General features: G+C 42.9%; 1 protein-coding gene across 1 annotated transcript in view; it reads left to right on the top strand.

Moving 5' to 3' along the window:
• Nucleotides 1-15,594, top strand: part of ADAMTS18 (ADAM metallopeptidase with thrombospondin type 1 motif 18) — a 175,477-nt gene that overhangs the window by 33,134 nt on the left and 126,749 nt on the right. The gene's annotated exons all lie outside the window — the stretch shown is intronic.

The following is a 15,594-nucleotide window of genomic DNA, read 5'->3' as shown; positions in this document are numbered from 1 at the left end:
TTTTTTTTTTTTTTAGCACTTATTGAGATAAGAATTTTCTCCCTTTCCTCCGTGAATGGCTAAGGTAATTAACAGTAGCACTAAAGATATTTTGGGGAGGAGCTCTGGCTTGGCTCTTTCTCTAAGAATGTTCAAACATCCTTTTCACCAGAAGTCTCTGTTGCCTCCTGAACTGAGCCAGATGCTCCTGCTTTTTGCTCTGGGGGCTTCCCTTTATCATCATGTTGTTGATAGCTGCTGTCTGGCCGATTCCAACTCATGGTGACCCACCCCCTATGTGCAGAGTAGAACTGTTCAGAGGTTTTTCTCGGCTGTGACTTTCAGAAGCAGATGCCCAGGCCTGTTGTCTAAAGTGACGCTGGGTGCCTTGAACCATCAGCCTCTCAGCTGGCAGTCGAGTGATTCACAATTTGCACCACCAGAGACTCCACACTGCATTGCCATTGTTCATTTCCTCGGCCATCTCTCCCACTGGATAGATGCCTTGAGGAAAGGAACCAGATCATAATCATCTTTGCAGCCTCAGAACCTGGCACAGAATTGGTCATATTAGATGCAAAGGATCACCAAGTGGACTGTGTGGGACTGTGTGGGAAAAGTAGATGAACAGAATGACCTGGGTTGGGCTTTGGGAGTTTGTAGTCTTTAATTTTACAAACAGGACAAACAAACAAAAACCCCCAGAATTGTTAACGATCTCATCTACCACGTATTTGACAGTGAAATCACATTTACTGTTGTTTCCGATGTTGATTTTTAAGTACTATTTAGCCACAGAGTTTACAGTGAATTTTCTATGGTTTATTTTGTCTTTCCTTGTAATTATATTATTGTCGTTGGTTCTGTTATTAATTTATACAGGATACGATAATATAGTAGAATGGAATTGAGGTTCACACTCAAAGCTTGTTTCCTCCCAAACCCTAATTTCTTTTGGGCTTGAGAAGTTATCTCCCAATTCAATGTTCTCGTTGCTTGAGAAGCAACCCCTTCCTTTCTGTCATAGGCATCCATTGGCTGGCTCTTCAGGTTTTATGATTGGTATAGCAGGAATGCAAAACTCAGTTCCAGTCCATGATTCATCCACTCCTATTTTTCTTCCTCCACATCCTCCTCCTCCTCTTCCTGGCAGACACAGTATCTGAAAGAACAAGGCTTTTGATTCACAAGGACCAGCATCTAAAGAATTTTCAGGGGCTGCACCCTGAAGAAAGACTGTCACAAATTTAACTCCAGTTGTCCTTCAGATCTCTGTTTAAATGCCCCTCTTCCCAAACTAGGTTCATTCAATTCTCTTTGTCTTAAACCTTCCTAGTTTCATATCTCTCCCTTTCAAAGTTCTCACTTCCATTTGTAATTTTATACTTAATTTTATGAGTCTTTGATTATTGGTTATCTCTCCTATGAACCTGAAAGATCTGTGAAGAAGAACGGTGTCTGGCTTTGCTCACAATAACTGATTGATGTATGTTGAGATATCTTCTTAATGAATGAATTACCTTGTCTCTCCTAATAGATAATAAGCTTGGTGAGACCTGAAGGACACAGGTGCCCGTCTTCAGTGCCCCAGCTTCAGATACCCTACAATAATGTGAATGTAGAGGGTACAAGTCCTGTAGTGTTGCAATGTAGTGGGTTGAAAGCACGGTCTTTGAAGGTTGACAGTCTTGAGCTCAAATCCTGACTCTTCCACTTGATAGGGTTGTGACATTGGAAAAGTTGCTGAAACCTTTGGTTCCTTATCCCCCCAAAATACGGAGAAAATACTTCATCTCTCACAAGGTCCATATGTAGATGAGATGAAATCACTCAAAGCATGCTCAGTAAATGCCGGCCATTAATATCAACACAATTTTCAGATCAGAGCCCTGGGAGAAAATCTCTGTGGCCTTCTGTTCTTTATCACCCCACAACTGTATTAAGATTAAGCCTCAGTGACCTCTTAATGGTCCCAGCACCTTCTTAATGATAAATTCCTCTTCCCACTTATCAACTCTGTGACGTGGACCAGTTATTTAACCTCTGCACATCAGTTGCTTTAACTTTAAGGTTGGCATTATTGGTATGTCATAGCTGTAATAAACATGAAATTAAGTTAATGCACGTATGTTGTTGTTGTTGTTATGTGCCATTGAGTCGGACCCGACTCTTAGCGACCCCTCCTTGGGTTTCCGAGGCAGTATCACCACAGAAGTAGATTGCCCCATCTTCCTTCCGAGGAGTGGCTGGTGGGTTTGAACTGCCAGCCTCCTGGTTAGCAGTCAAGTGCCTTAGGCACTATGCTACCAGAGCTGCTTGGCACATGATAAGCAGTCTACATAGCAGTTGCTATTTGTCATAACTTACTGGTCATACTTAGATGTATTTGATATAGCTGATAATTGTTATGATAATAATAGTTGTCCTAAAATCATATACTGTAGATATAATGTTGTCCTATAATAATTACATTGTCAGTGTATCCTCGCGTGGTTACTGCCCGGTAAGTGCCTCATGTGTGTTTGATTGAGATTGTGTATCTCTCATGAGACACAGAATTCGGGGCATAGAACCCTGGCTAGAGTATCTGGTCTGAAGCCAGGCATCTCTTAAAACTGCCAAGAGTTGGGATAATTTTGTAAGAATTAAAAACTGGAAAGTTAGAACTTCGGTTTTTGTTTTGTTTTGTTTTGTTTTGTTTTTGGCTCAACACTTGCTAATCCAGCCTTACGTTTTTGTTTTTTACAATGTAAAAATACATTCTCTATTGCTACTCTTTGGATCGATCATCCATGTTGATCGAATGTGGGTTCCTCTGTCCCGGAGAGGGGAGGACACATAAACATTGTCCTACTTAATGCCGATTTTAAACACTGTTTACATTTTGCTTAAATCTGGGTCTTAAACCTTACTCTCAGGGTTTAAGTCCCATTCTTAATTTCAGCCAGTGCTCAGAAGTGGGCTCAGCTCTCTGCTTCTAATGCTGAAAGGCTCCAGGACACACTCAGGGATTTGCAGGAAAACCCCCCTCTTTGTTAGAATCTGTGTGTTCAGAAAGGTGGTCCCCGTGCTGTTAGAGTAATGAATTCTTTTGGTCCCAGGGCCTGAGCTCTGAGGAGGACAGGCTTGGAAGATTAATCAGAGGTGGAGAGACATATCCCTTTTTTTGGGCAGGAAGCAAGTGATGGGTCATGTTTTGGGCTGGCAACAAGAAACATAGGAAATGGAGTTATCTCATGGTATGAGGGCAGTCCTTCCACGCTGCTGTTCCAGGAGACAGAGCTTATGAACTCTAGTGTCGAACAAGGACACTGTAGTGCAGGGATTGTGACTGTGGAACCAGACTGCATTCACGCCTTGGCCCCACCATTTGGTGGCTGTGAGATTTAGACAAGTTACTTGAATGTTCCGTACCCCAGTTTCCACATCTGTAAAGTGGGACCAGTAGGATCACCTTCCTCAAAAGACTAAAGGGTTAATTTAAGTTAAACTCTGAAAGGAGCACCTGCTACCTAGCACACGTTTGCTATTTTTTATTTTGTTATGCTTTCACTCTGTCGTCATTGGCTCGTCCCAAAGCAGAGCCTGAGACAAGGGTTTGGGTGCAGGTAGTTTATTTGGGAGGCGAGAAGACAGGGAGAATGAGATAAGGAAGGGAAACAACCAAGGGTGACTACTTGAGGACTCTGCTGGGGGCGCTATGAGCTCTATTCGGTCAAGACCTTTTGAGGAGCAAATAGAATGCTTCCCAGAATTCTCCCTGGAGGACAGTGTCCATCACCCTCCATGCTCCGTTAGTTGAAGCTTGCGCTATGGATCTTGACTTGACTCACACCCAATCTAGAGTACAAGCTGAGTGATGTAGAATCAGTAAAGTTTGGGGAGATGCACAAAAATACTCAGTGCTGGCTGGTGGTGGGACATGGTCAGCTAGAGGCAAGTCTGAGCTCATCCTTAACTGTCCACAGCTCAGAGGGAATGTAAGAGGTGGGATGCAAGGCGCCAAAGAGGCCACTGTAGACCTTTGAATTCCAGTGGTGGCCATTCAGCTGTGCAAGGTCCAAGAGTGCATTTAAAATGTTATCAGCTTATTTGAAAGGTCAGGCTATAAATAAATTCACTCTCACCAGTGACATAATAGACTTTTGGGTACTAAAAAGTCTTATTACTTATTTTAAAGAGAAGCATGCCTGGCAAGATGTCTATACAGTCCACTCTCTTCTTAAAGGTAGATCCCTACAGGCTTCCATATTGCATGCGCAAAGTTATTGGCACTTAATTATACAAGAGAAAAAACTCTGTAGATAGTTATTGTTGTCGTTATTATAATTAGTGGTAGTAGCAGCAGCAATAGCAGCAGCAGCAGTTATCTACCTCATTTCATGATTGAAACAAGTAAAGGTCAGAGAGATTAACTTTTCCAGGGTCCTAATATCAGCAAGTGGAAGGAGCCCTGGTAGTACAGTGGTTAAGTGCTCAGCTGTTAACCTGAAAGCTCAAAGGTTGACAGCCACCCCTCACTCTGCAAGAGAAAGATGTGGCAATCTGCTCCCATAAAGATTTATATCATTGGAAACCCTTGAGGGCAATTCTGCTCTGTCCTATAGGGTTGCTGTGAGTCTGAATGACTCAACCACAATGGGTTTGGTTTTGGTTTAGCATCAGCAAATAGTACACGCTCCTAGCTAGAGTTAGAAGAAATAGGAGACATCACTCAGTTTAATCTTTTAGGGGAAAAAAAGAAAAACTTCACTTCTCTAGCTTCCTGGCAGCTTTCATTTCAAGAGAGAAAATCTTGACTCACCCAACTTAGGTGAACAAGAAGATGCTAAGCAATGCCATGAGGAGCTCTGGTGGCACAGTGGTTAAGTGCTCAGCTGCTAACCAGTAGGTCAGTGGTTAGAATCCACCAGCTGCTGCAAGGGAGAAAGATCAGGCAGTCTGCTTCCCTGAAGATTTACAGCCTTGGAAACCCTATGGGGCAGTTCTACTCTGTCCTACAGGGTTGCTCTGAGTTGGAAGTCACTTGATGGCAGTGGGTTTGGTTGGGTTTAAATGATGTCATCAGGATGTGGTCTTTCTCATTCGCTCAGGTCTGGTCTTTCAAAAGTGTTTGGCAATTTTGATCACCACCTTCTAGAAACCCTCCCTTTCCCTGGAATATGTGATTGTTCTGTTCTGTCCTACCTGGGTTTCCTTCTGTTCTTCTGACCGTTCCTTCTGGGTTTCTTACTCTTATCATGCCTGATATCAGGTGCCTGATTTGAACTTTAGGGGCCTGACAGGACCTGTAAGTAAATAAAGTAATCTCGATGCACCTATGAATGTGTGCGCACAGGGTTGTTGTTGTTGTTGTTATGTGCCGTCGAGTCAGACCCGACTCATAACGACCCCTCCTTGGGTTTCTGAGGTAGTATCACTACGGAAGTAGATTGCCCAGTCTTCCTTCCGAGGAGTGGCTGGTGGGTTTGAGCCTACAGCCTTCTGGTTAGCAGTCAAGTGCCTTAGGCACTATGCTACCAGAGCTCCCGCACACAGGAGGAGGCCTCATCTAAGGAGGGAAGCAGCTTGTCATGTCCAATTGATTGTTTCCTGGGAACAAGGCCGAGTGTTGAGAGCTTCTCTGAGTTTTCTAGACAATCCATATGTCTTCGACAAGGTTCTCCAGAGAAAAAGAGTCAATAACATATATGCATACATGGAGAGAGACTGATTTGAAGAAATTGACTCATGTGATTGTGGGGCTGGCATGTCCATAATCCATAGGTCAGGGGATAAACTGGAGACTCTTGCAGTCTTGTGTCTGAAATCAGTGGACCAGGTGGTGGGCTGGAGACTCCAGCAGGAAGCCTATTTCCTCCTGAGGCTGATCCTTCTCCTTCAGAACACCTCTGTTTTTGCTCTTAAGGCCTCAAGTGATTGATTGCATGAGACCCACCCACCAATGGAGGGTGATCTCATTTACTTAAGGTCAACTGATTCAAATGTTAATCACATGTGATAACTTCCCACCGACATCAAGACTTGTGTTTAGCCAAACAAGTGGGCCCCACAACCTCATCAAGTTGACGCATAAAATTAGCCTTCATACCATACATATTAATATTACACAGTTATCCTTTAACATAGACAACTTATTAAACATTTTTGTTAGCCCTGTGTGGACAAAAACAAAATATGTCTCTTTGCTAAAACTTTGTGCCAACCTCTGCCTCCAACATTGATCTTTCCTGGGATTTTTATAAACTCTCTTCTTCTCAAGCGCCATGCAGTAGGCAAACACCCAGTTCCTTGTAATAGATTCACGTTGATATGCTAATGACTCCAGATTTTACTAGCTCTACTTGTCTAGCTGAAATGAATCCATTAAAAGCTTGTCAAACAGAAGAGTTAACTCTTTATAATCGAGTTAACTATTTTTTTTTTTTTTACATGTATCTGCTGGCTGATGATGATGAGTATGATTGCAAGAAGAAGATTTAATATGATATATTAATAATGGTGGGAGCTCTGGTAGCATAGTGCCTAAGGCATTTGACTGCTAATCAGAAGGCTGGTGGTTCACACCCACCAGCCACTCCTTGGAAGGAAGATGGGGCAGTCTACTTCCGAAGTGATACTGCCTCAGAAACCCAAGGAGGGGTCGCTATGAGTCCTAAGAGGATGTCTACTCTCATTGCCACTGAGTCGGATCCAACTCATAGCAACTCCTCCTTTGCCGACTCGATGGCAAATAACAACAACAACAACAACCCAAGGAGGAGTTGCTATGAGTTAGATCCGACTCAGTGGCAATGAGAGTAGACATCCTCTTAGGACTTGTCCCTTCTTTTCTACGTATTTCTCTCATATAGGAATAAGTAAAGGCACAACGTTTTCTTTTTCTACCCAGCTGATTTTTCTTCTTTCCCTTGCCTAAAACAGATGCTAAAACTATTTCTCTTCTTTTCCTCTACCTGTGGAAACAACAGTGTTAGATTTGGAACAATATGGGCATCTTAGAAAGCAGTGCACATTGGCTGACATATTCTGAATAAAGCTGGGATATCCTTTCATGTGAATCTCTGAAAACAATAGTGTTTTGTGGACTCACCTGGTGTCTGACTTTGGTTTTCAAAATAAACCAACCCCCATTCCTTACAAGCTTTCTTGGAATTTAGATTCCCCTGTGCTGGAATGTAGAACTCCCTCTTGGCAAGTTTTCTCTCCACCAATTGTCTTGCCTTCATCGTTTGTTTTCAGATGAAGATTTTTACCTTTGAATGTTTCCTGCGGTTTTGGTCGAAAATGCATTTTCAACCTTGTGGCTCTGATAACAACTTCCTTCAAAAATTGTACTAATCATGTGAAACTGGTATATAACCCATATGGCATCTGGAAATAGTTATTTTTAAATGACTTTATGCTGAAGTGTAGTCATATTTTTGTAGAAAGGCTGTGATCTGTTTTTAATTTATAGCAGTTTGAAACCATATTGATTTTTTTTTTTTTTCTGCTGATATTTCAAATTCTCCTTGATGGCAAACACAATAAGTCTATTAACCTCTTGACTTCCCTAGCTGTCAAGCGGCAATGACTTTATTTACCTGTTTGGAATGTCTAGAGATTGAAAAATGCTTGACTCCAGCTCAATCTTGAATGGAGTGTGGTGGGGAGGATAGATTGTTATTGTTTGGACGTAGAGTTTGTAGTCAAGTGGTGATGAACAGCCTGGCTTTTCTCTACTAGTTAGGTGGCCTTGAGTAAGTCATTTCACTTTTTTGGGCTCAGATTCCTCATCTACAAATTCCTAACAAAAAGGTTGAAGGGCAAGTCCACCCAGAGGCACCTTGGAAGAAAGACCAGGTAATCTACTTCTGAAAAATCAGCCAATGAAGACGGTTTGGAGCCCTGCTCTACTCTGACACAGACGGGCTCCCCGTGAGTCAGAATCAGCCCAGTGACAAATGGCTGTTAGGAAAACTTCATGAGATAAAGTGTCTTATTACCCTGCCAGGCACAGAGTGGTAGTAATAATGGTCATCATATCCATCAAATGGCTATTAGGAGAACTTCATGGGATAAAGTGTCTTATTACCCTGCCAGGCACAGAGTGGTAGTAATAATGGTCATCATATCCATCACATTTCCTAAAGTGAGTCTAAAAATGCCAAAAGGCTTATCCAGAATCCTGCTGCTATTGTCCATTCTCTCCTTTCATTCAATTTTTTTTTTTCTTTTTCCTAAGCCCCTACTTGGTGTCAGGGCCTTTGGTAGCACTGGACATAGAATGACTGCCTTTTTAAATGGCATGTCCCTGCCCTCATGGAATTTACAGCTCCCAGCCTTGTCTGGGTGGATAGTTGCATTAAAGAGTGTAGAGATATCCAGTGACAAATGTTCCAAGTGCTTCCAAAGAAAGTACACGATGCTATAAAGGTGCTTCCTGAAGGAAATAACGATGAAGCTGAGAGACGGTGGCAAGACCCCTCCAGGAGGTGAGGATGAGACCTCAGAGGTATGCTGGGAGAGGGCACGGCCGAGTGGCTGCACCGTAGGAGGAAGGCACCAGGCTGGCGCAGGGAGGTGTGTGGAGCCGGTGTGGTGGAGGCCCTCTGGGTGGGCAGCGGGAGGAGCAGTGTCCTCGGTGAGGCTGCAGCACTGGGCAGAGGCCAAACCCCTCGGGCCTCATTGGACTTCCCAAGAATGCACACATTTCTTCTACCCTGCTTCTAACCCTATCTCAAATCACATTGGCTAGCTGGTGATTGATTCAGGAAGAAGACTTGAGTTTCTCCAAACATTTCACCAGCCTTCCTCTGATTCTTCTTGAACCAGAAGTGAGACGTCTGTGGAGCTGTGCTGACAAGGGACGATGTCCATGTCCTCACTGGTGCACTTAGATGCTGTCACCTGTGCCTATGATTTTCTGCACAGTTGAGAGCCCAGCTGGGCAAGTGGAAGGAACATAGGTTCCTAATTTATGTGCAGTTGACCTTGCTGTCCCGGAGCTTGGCTGCTCAGCCCACTTGAGAACTACTGAGTTGGTTCACCTGTGGTGCTTATAAAAGCAAAGACGGCTAAGGGCCATCCCAGAGCAGATGCATCACAGACCGTTACAGGGATGTTTGGACCAATATTTATCTTCCCAATGGGTCTGAATCAACTTTGCCTTTTATCACATCTTTCCAGAGACACACCTGTGCCAAAGCAAGGGATCTCTATTATATTAATAATTCCCAAAGGACAAATAAGTTCTGTAAGATTGGTTTGCAATGAAAAGAGAAGCATGAGTTTCTATTAAGGTGATGGTATAATTTGGGAACGGAAAGAGTGTTGGTTAAACAGCATAATTAATATCACTCAACTGTGCAATGTCAAGATTGTTGAAATGTCATATATTTTGTTACATATATATTTACCACACAGTACGTTTTTTAAAATAGAAATAAATACATATTTATTTCTTAAATGTAAGCATATATACCTATCTTTCTTCACCTATTGATATGATTTTCTTTTATTTTATAAAATGGTGTTGAAAGCAGGTGGTAGTGTTTGGCTTTGTAGTATTTTTCCATACAAAGAATAATGATGGAAGCCCTATGTTGACATTAATCAGCTATAGTTTTTCTCCTCAGACCCGTATATTCCAAAAGACTAAGTATTCCTGCTTTTTATGTGTTTAAGATGTTTTCTTGAAATATTCTCTGTGAATCAAGTTTCAGATGAGAATGTTATTTCATTCTTATTCAGAAGGTGATTTCAAATACAGTTTATCTTAATCTCTGATCTTTTTCACCTACTTTTCTATTTATTGAGGTATTTGTAAATGCTAATCAATCCCTTCCACTCAAATTCCTGATGTCTGTGTGTTTTTTGATAGCTTCTCCTCTTTTCCCCAAAAACTTTTTCTCCAGATATCACTGTTGTTGTTGTTGTTATGTGCCGTCGAGTCGGCCCCGACTCATAGCGACCCCTCCTTGGGTTTCTGAGGCAGTATCACTGCAGAAGTAGATTGCCCAACCTAATGACTATTTTTCTGTGAGCCAACTCTCGACAAATATCTAATCCTTACATCAGCCTCAAATAAAGCTATTATTTTTTCCTCTTTTCGATGAAAATAATGAAGTTCAAGAGGTTAAGAAGCCTAGCAAAGGTCACTTAGCTAGTAAGTGGTGGAACCAGAATTTAAAACTAGGTCTGATGCACATGGCGGGGGCCATGGGACTTGGCAGCAACTGGTGGAGGCTGCTTCCTGGAAACTCTCTAAGATAAACACGAACTCAGTACAAAATAAGGGTTAAAAACATAGCTCAGATAAGGAGGAGCTGTTGGTTCAGTGCTGTCTGCAGAAAATGTGCGAACTGCAGACTCAACACTCAAACCGTCATGGGCAAGACTGCCTGTCGATTAACACTGGGTTTTGACTGTTACTCTTCGCCCTCATTGCCTCCTGATTGTGATACCAGAGAAGCTGCTATCAGGACAGAGCCAGTCAGCCAGCATGAGAGTTATCCAAGAGAGACGATAGGATTTAATCTACCTGGAAGGTTCCTTTTAAAGGTTTTGAGGGATTTTTTTTTTTTTTTTTTTTTAAGTTCCCAGAGCAGCCTTTATTATTTGGGCATAAACATTCATGTGACTCTTGGAAAACGTGAAACAAATAGAACTGTATCCAGTTCTAAGAACATGGTCTATTTAGTAGTCTAGCCCAGATAAAAATATTTTCCCCATTCAGTGAGTCAATTAAGAGTGTTTGGCCAGTTAAAAAAAGAAAAGAAAAGGGTTAACTAACTCTTTGTCTATTCAATGGCCATGGCTGTCCTCAGACACAAAACAGTGACCTGTCTGTAAACAAACACTTGCCCAGGACTCTCTTTGCCAAGTGAAGAATCCTTGGGAAGTGGGATCATCGTCCTCCCCACCTCAACCCCACCCTGTAGCTGCTAAAGTTTTGTTTCATTACATAGTGCTATCAAGTTTAATGGATTCTGTAGGCTAAATCTCCTTTATAATGAAGCTGATGGCCTTGAAAAATAAACACTGACTCATCACAAGTCATGTGAAGCCTTGTTAACTTGACTCAACTATCTCAGCAGTGATTATCTCATTGGGCCACATGCATGGTTGATAGCCAGGACCAAGTGAAAATGGCACAAACCCTGGTGAAATGAATCCTACAGGATGGTTACGGTCCCATGCCCAGATTACATTTGTCAGAGGATATTGGAGGAAACAATGGAGTTGAACTGAGAGTCACATTGGTACCTAACGGAAGATATATAACAGCCTGACTTGTGGAAGTCTTTTGTTTGTTGGATTTTTATGCCAGTTTAGGGTTTGGTTATGTACAGTCTTGTTGCAAACACCCTAGCCCCCAATGGCTCAAATGTGACTGGCTTTCCATTTTGGGTGAACTGCCCACCCACTGGCAGCCTTTCATTTGGAGACCCCTGCATTAGGCCTTTGGTACAATAGGGACTGCACTTATCTGGGCAGCTGACTTGGGAGGCTGCATGTTGGGTTCTGAGTTGAGCTTTAGCCATTCCATGATGTTGCACAAGTCACATCCTCCTTTGGCCATCTGTCTGCACCTGCATGGTGGCCAGATGGCTACTGAGAACCCTTTCAGTTTTAGAGTGCTTTAAATACTATCCAGAAAAATTAGTTGACTTTTAGTGAAATCATGAAGTGAGTACATTACCCCTTTTATGAGAGCCATACCTTCCTGTTCCTGGATCTTTTTCCTTCTGAAATGGCTACATTTCCCTATCCTTTTAGATGCCATGAACTCGCCACACTGCCTACAAGTTCCTCTGCCCACTGCTCATCCAATCAGCTTAGAAAAAGATTCGACAGTGCTCATTTACCCGTTTGATTTAATGCCTGAACTTAATAGTAACTGAAAAGTATTATTATATCAAACAGATACACCTTTTGCATTTAATGATTTTTTTTTTTTTTTTTTTAGCACAGGGATCTTCCATTTAGGATGTGAATTCCATGAGGACAAGGGCACTTATTCAGTCAACAAATATTTATTGTGTTTATTCGGTGCTGACGTTCCTGGGTGGTGCAAACAGTAAAAGTGCTCAGCTGCTAAACCAAAAGGTTGGAAGACCCAGTTCATCCAGAGGCACCTTGGAAGAAAGTCCTGGCCACCTACTTCCAAAAAAATCAGTCACTGGAAACCCTGTGGAGCACAGTTCTCCTCTGATCACGTGGGGTTGTCAGGAGTCCGAATCAGCTTGGCAGCACCCGGGTTTTATTCTAAGTCAGGAACTGGGTTATTGGAAACACAAAAACCAAACCCACTGCCACTGAGTCCATTCTGAATCATAACGACCCTCTAGGATACAGCAGAACTGCCCTAACATGGTTTCCAAGGCTGTAAATCTTTCTAGAAGCAGGCTACCCCATCTTCCTCCCACAGAGGAGTTGGTGGGTTCGAACCACTGACCTTTTGGTTAGCAGCTGAATGCCTTAACCACAGTACCACCAGAGCTCCTTCCTGGGGATACAGCAGTAAAACAAAGTGCATGTTGTCATGGAGCCTATAGTCTAGTTGGAGGAAAGAGACCATAAGCACACATTTATAATATATCAGAGAGTGAAGCGTTTTGAAGAAAAGCGCAGCAGGAGAAGTGGCTTGGGGAGTGCTGGGGTGGGGATTCTATCCTGGATGGTCAGGGGAGGTTTGCTGAAAAGTGACATATAAACAGGAAGGAAATGATGGTGTGAGCCAAGTGGGCGGGTGAAACGAGAAGGGTAGAAGCCCCACACAGGACCCCATGTCATCCTTGGCAGCTTTCAGAATCCATCGTCACCCGAGTTTGACTGGTGCTCGGTGAGCAAGGGATGCTCATCATGTCCGAGAAGGGGCAGGGTCAGACCATGAGAAATCAGCTTGACACCCCATGGGGGGCCACAGTGACCACTTTTGGCTTTTACTCTGCACAGGATGGAAGCTGCTGGAAGGTGTTAAGTGGAGGAATGGTGTGAAATTTTTTTTTGGTTGATTGTTTCCTCCATCAGCACATTACCAGTTGTACCTGGCACAGAATTGTAATAGTTATTATTATAGGACAGAGCGGTGTATAGTTTGATTGAATGATTCTTGTCACTGTTGATCAATTTCCTATATAATGACTGGCCATCCCCTTGTGGGAGGGTCTATTTTCCTGATACGGAAGTTCCTGTGAACACAGGTATCCTGGGGAATATGCATTCTTCATTAGTAGAGGCATGAGTCATGTGTCTGAAGGTCAGGACACGTCTGTCTGTGGTGTCTTTGAGTCTTTAGAAAGGCTCTTTGAGAATCCCACAAAGTAAAGCATCAGTTGATTGGAAATTAACTTTTGGGTGCCTTTGCCTGCCCTTTTGCATGAGGGAAATAATATTTTTCTGTTCAGCTTGAAACCAAATATGGTTTGTGGGTTTTGTTACTGTGTTAATGTATTATAACACCTTTATTTCTAATGCCAGCAGATTATGGGCTACTCATAAAGCTCTTTGTAGTTACTGAAAGGGAAATGGATTGACTCTTAGTAAGTGGACTGCTGCTTCTACCCTGGCCATTGGTGCTACGTCAGGGACACTCACATAATTACTTGTCATTCGACATTGCTATTGTTGTTGGGTGCCTTCAAATCAATTTTGATTCATAGTGACCCCATGTGACATAGTGAATGGATGCCAACCTATATGTTGGAAGTTCGAAACCACCAGCTGCTCTGCAAGAGAAAGATGAGGCAGTCTGCTTCTGTAAAGATTTACAGCCTTTGAAACCCTATGGGACATTTCTACTCTGTCCTGTAGGGTCACTATGAGTCAGAATCGACTTGAAGGCAGTGTTTTTTGTTTTTAAAATCTCTGTAGAAGCAGATCACCAGGTCTTCTCTTTGCAAAGGCCCTGAGTGGGTTGAAGCTGCCAACCTTTCAGTTAGCAGGCAAGCACTTCACTTTTGTGCCGCTGGGGCTCCTCTGACAGGACTAGATCCCAGCTTGTCTGCAGCAAGCCTCTTTTAAAGTATTCAGCTGCTAACCAAGAGGTCGGTGATTCGAACCCACCAGCCGCCCTGGGGGAGAAAGATGAGTCAGTCTGCTTCCGTAGAGATTTACAGCCTCGGAAACCCTATGGGGCAGTTCTCCTCTGCTTGGAGGGTCATGATGAATCCAAATCGACTCAGTGGCAGTCAGGGGAAGACTGTAAGGAATCGTGAATAGTTCTTTTCTAATCCCACCAAACTTCCTTCCATACGTATTCACCCAGTGGCATTTAATTTCAAGGTTTGTGGGTAGATATCTCTGCTTTTAGAATTGGCTTGTGCTTTTAGAATTGGCTTGAAGTCTTTTAAATTTAAAAAGAAAACAAAATATACATGTGTAGAACCACTGGACAGCATATTAGGTAAAGTTGATGGCAGGATGGCATTGTGTTTGGTGGTGTGACCATAATGTTTGGTGATGGTTTGTTCCAGCACTGACCGACACAACCTTCTATGCTATTTAATATGATAGCCACTGGACGCCTGTGTCACTGAGCAGTTGAAATGTGGCTAGTGTGCTGGAGGAGCTGAATTTTTAATTAATCTAAATTTAAATAGCCACCTGTGGTACTGACTACAGCATTGAGACGGCACAGGCAGGGTGGGTTGACGGAGCTGTTGACAGGAGCTCAGTAGGACTGGGTGATTCTATATAGATGTTAAAAAAAAGAAGACCTATTGCCCTTTTCTTTGATCTACCTAGTTGCCCACAAAAGAGATCTGAAAACCACCCTTAAATACTCTTCTCCTCCCATCCCCAATAATTCATACCTCAAACCAAGCCCACGGCCACCAAGTTAATTCCGGTTCACAGTGACCCTGTACAGCAGGGCAGAACTGCCCCATAGGGTTTCCAGGGGTGTCAATTTTTACTGAAGCCAACTGCTCCATCTTTCTCCTGCAGAGTGGCTGGTGAGTTCGAATCACCAAACATTTTGGGGAGCAGATGAATGTTCGGACCACCGTGCCACTGCAGCTCCTTCCCCAGTAATTAAGCCCTTATACTTCCGCCTTCTTAACTTAAAATTCTCATCTCCACTCTCGCTAACTTTGTTTCCATCATTACTGTGTCTTGCAGAAGCCCAGGCCACAGTCTCGCTTGGATTTCCTCACCTCTCATCTTCTTTTCAATGCATTCTTAGCGTTGCAGCCATAGTCACTCCCTTCTTTAAAATCCCTTGATGACTCTATATTTTTCTCAGAATAAAGTTCAAAGTTCGTAGCTTTAATGTACATAATGGCTAACTTGTCTTTCTTTTTTTTCTCTCTCAGTTGTAAAATTCTGGCTATCTCAACATCAATTCTATGTAAGTTTTAGGGATTATTTTTATTTTTAATTCAACAGGGCCCACCGTTTACTTTTTAGTGTTCCGGGCTTCTGAAAAAGCCTATCCCTTCTACCCCCTCCTAGTACAGACATGCCAGCGCACGTGTCCCTTCTACACAGACAAGCCAATAGCTGCAGGCAACGGAGCATTCCCTCTTTGCCCCCTCTGCTCCCTTCCCTGCACTCCCCCCTCTCCCTCCCTAGGCCTTCTTCACCTGGGTAACTCTAGCATCATTAAGTTTTTTTTTTTTTTTTTTT

Source organism: Orycteropus afer, unplaced genomic scaffold, assembly GCF_000298275.1.
Source record: "Orycteropus afer afer isolate SDZICR_OR568_19922 unplaced genomic scaffold, OryAfe1.0 scaffold00057, whole genome shotgun sequence".
In the NCBI taxonomy this organism is placed as follows: domain Eukaryota; kingdom Metazoa; phylum Chordata; class Mammalia; order Tubulidentata; family Orycteropodidae; genus Orycteropus; species Orycteropus afer.
Note: the sequence above shows the minus strand (reverse complement) of the source record. Positions and strands in the feature narration are given on the sequence as shown.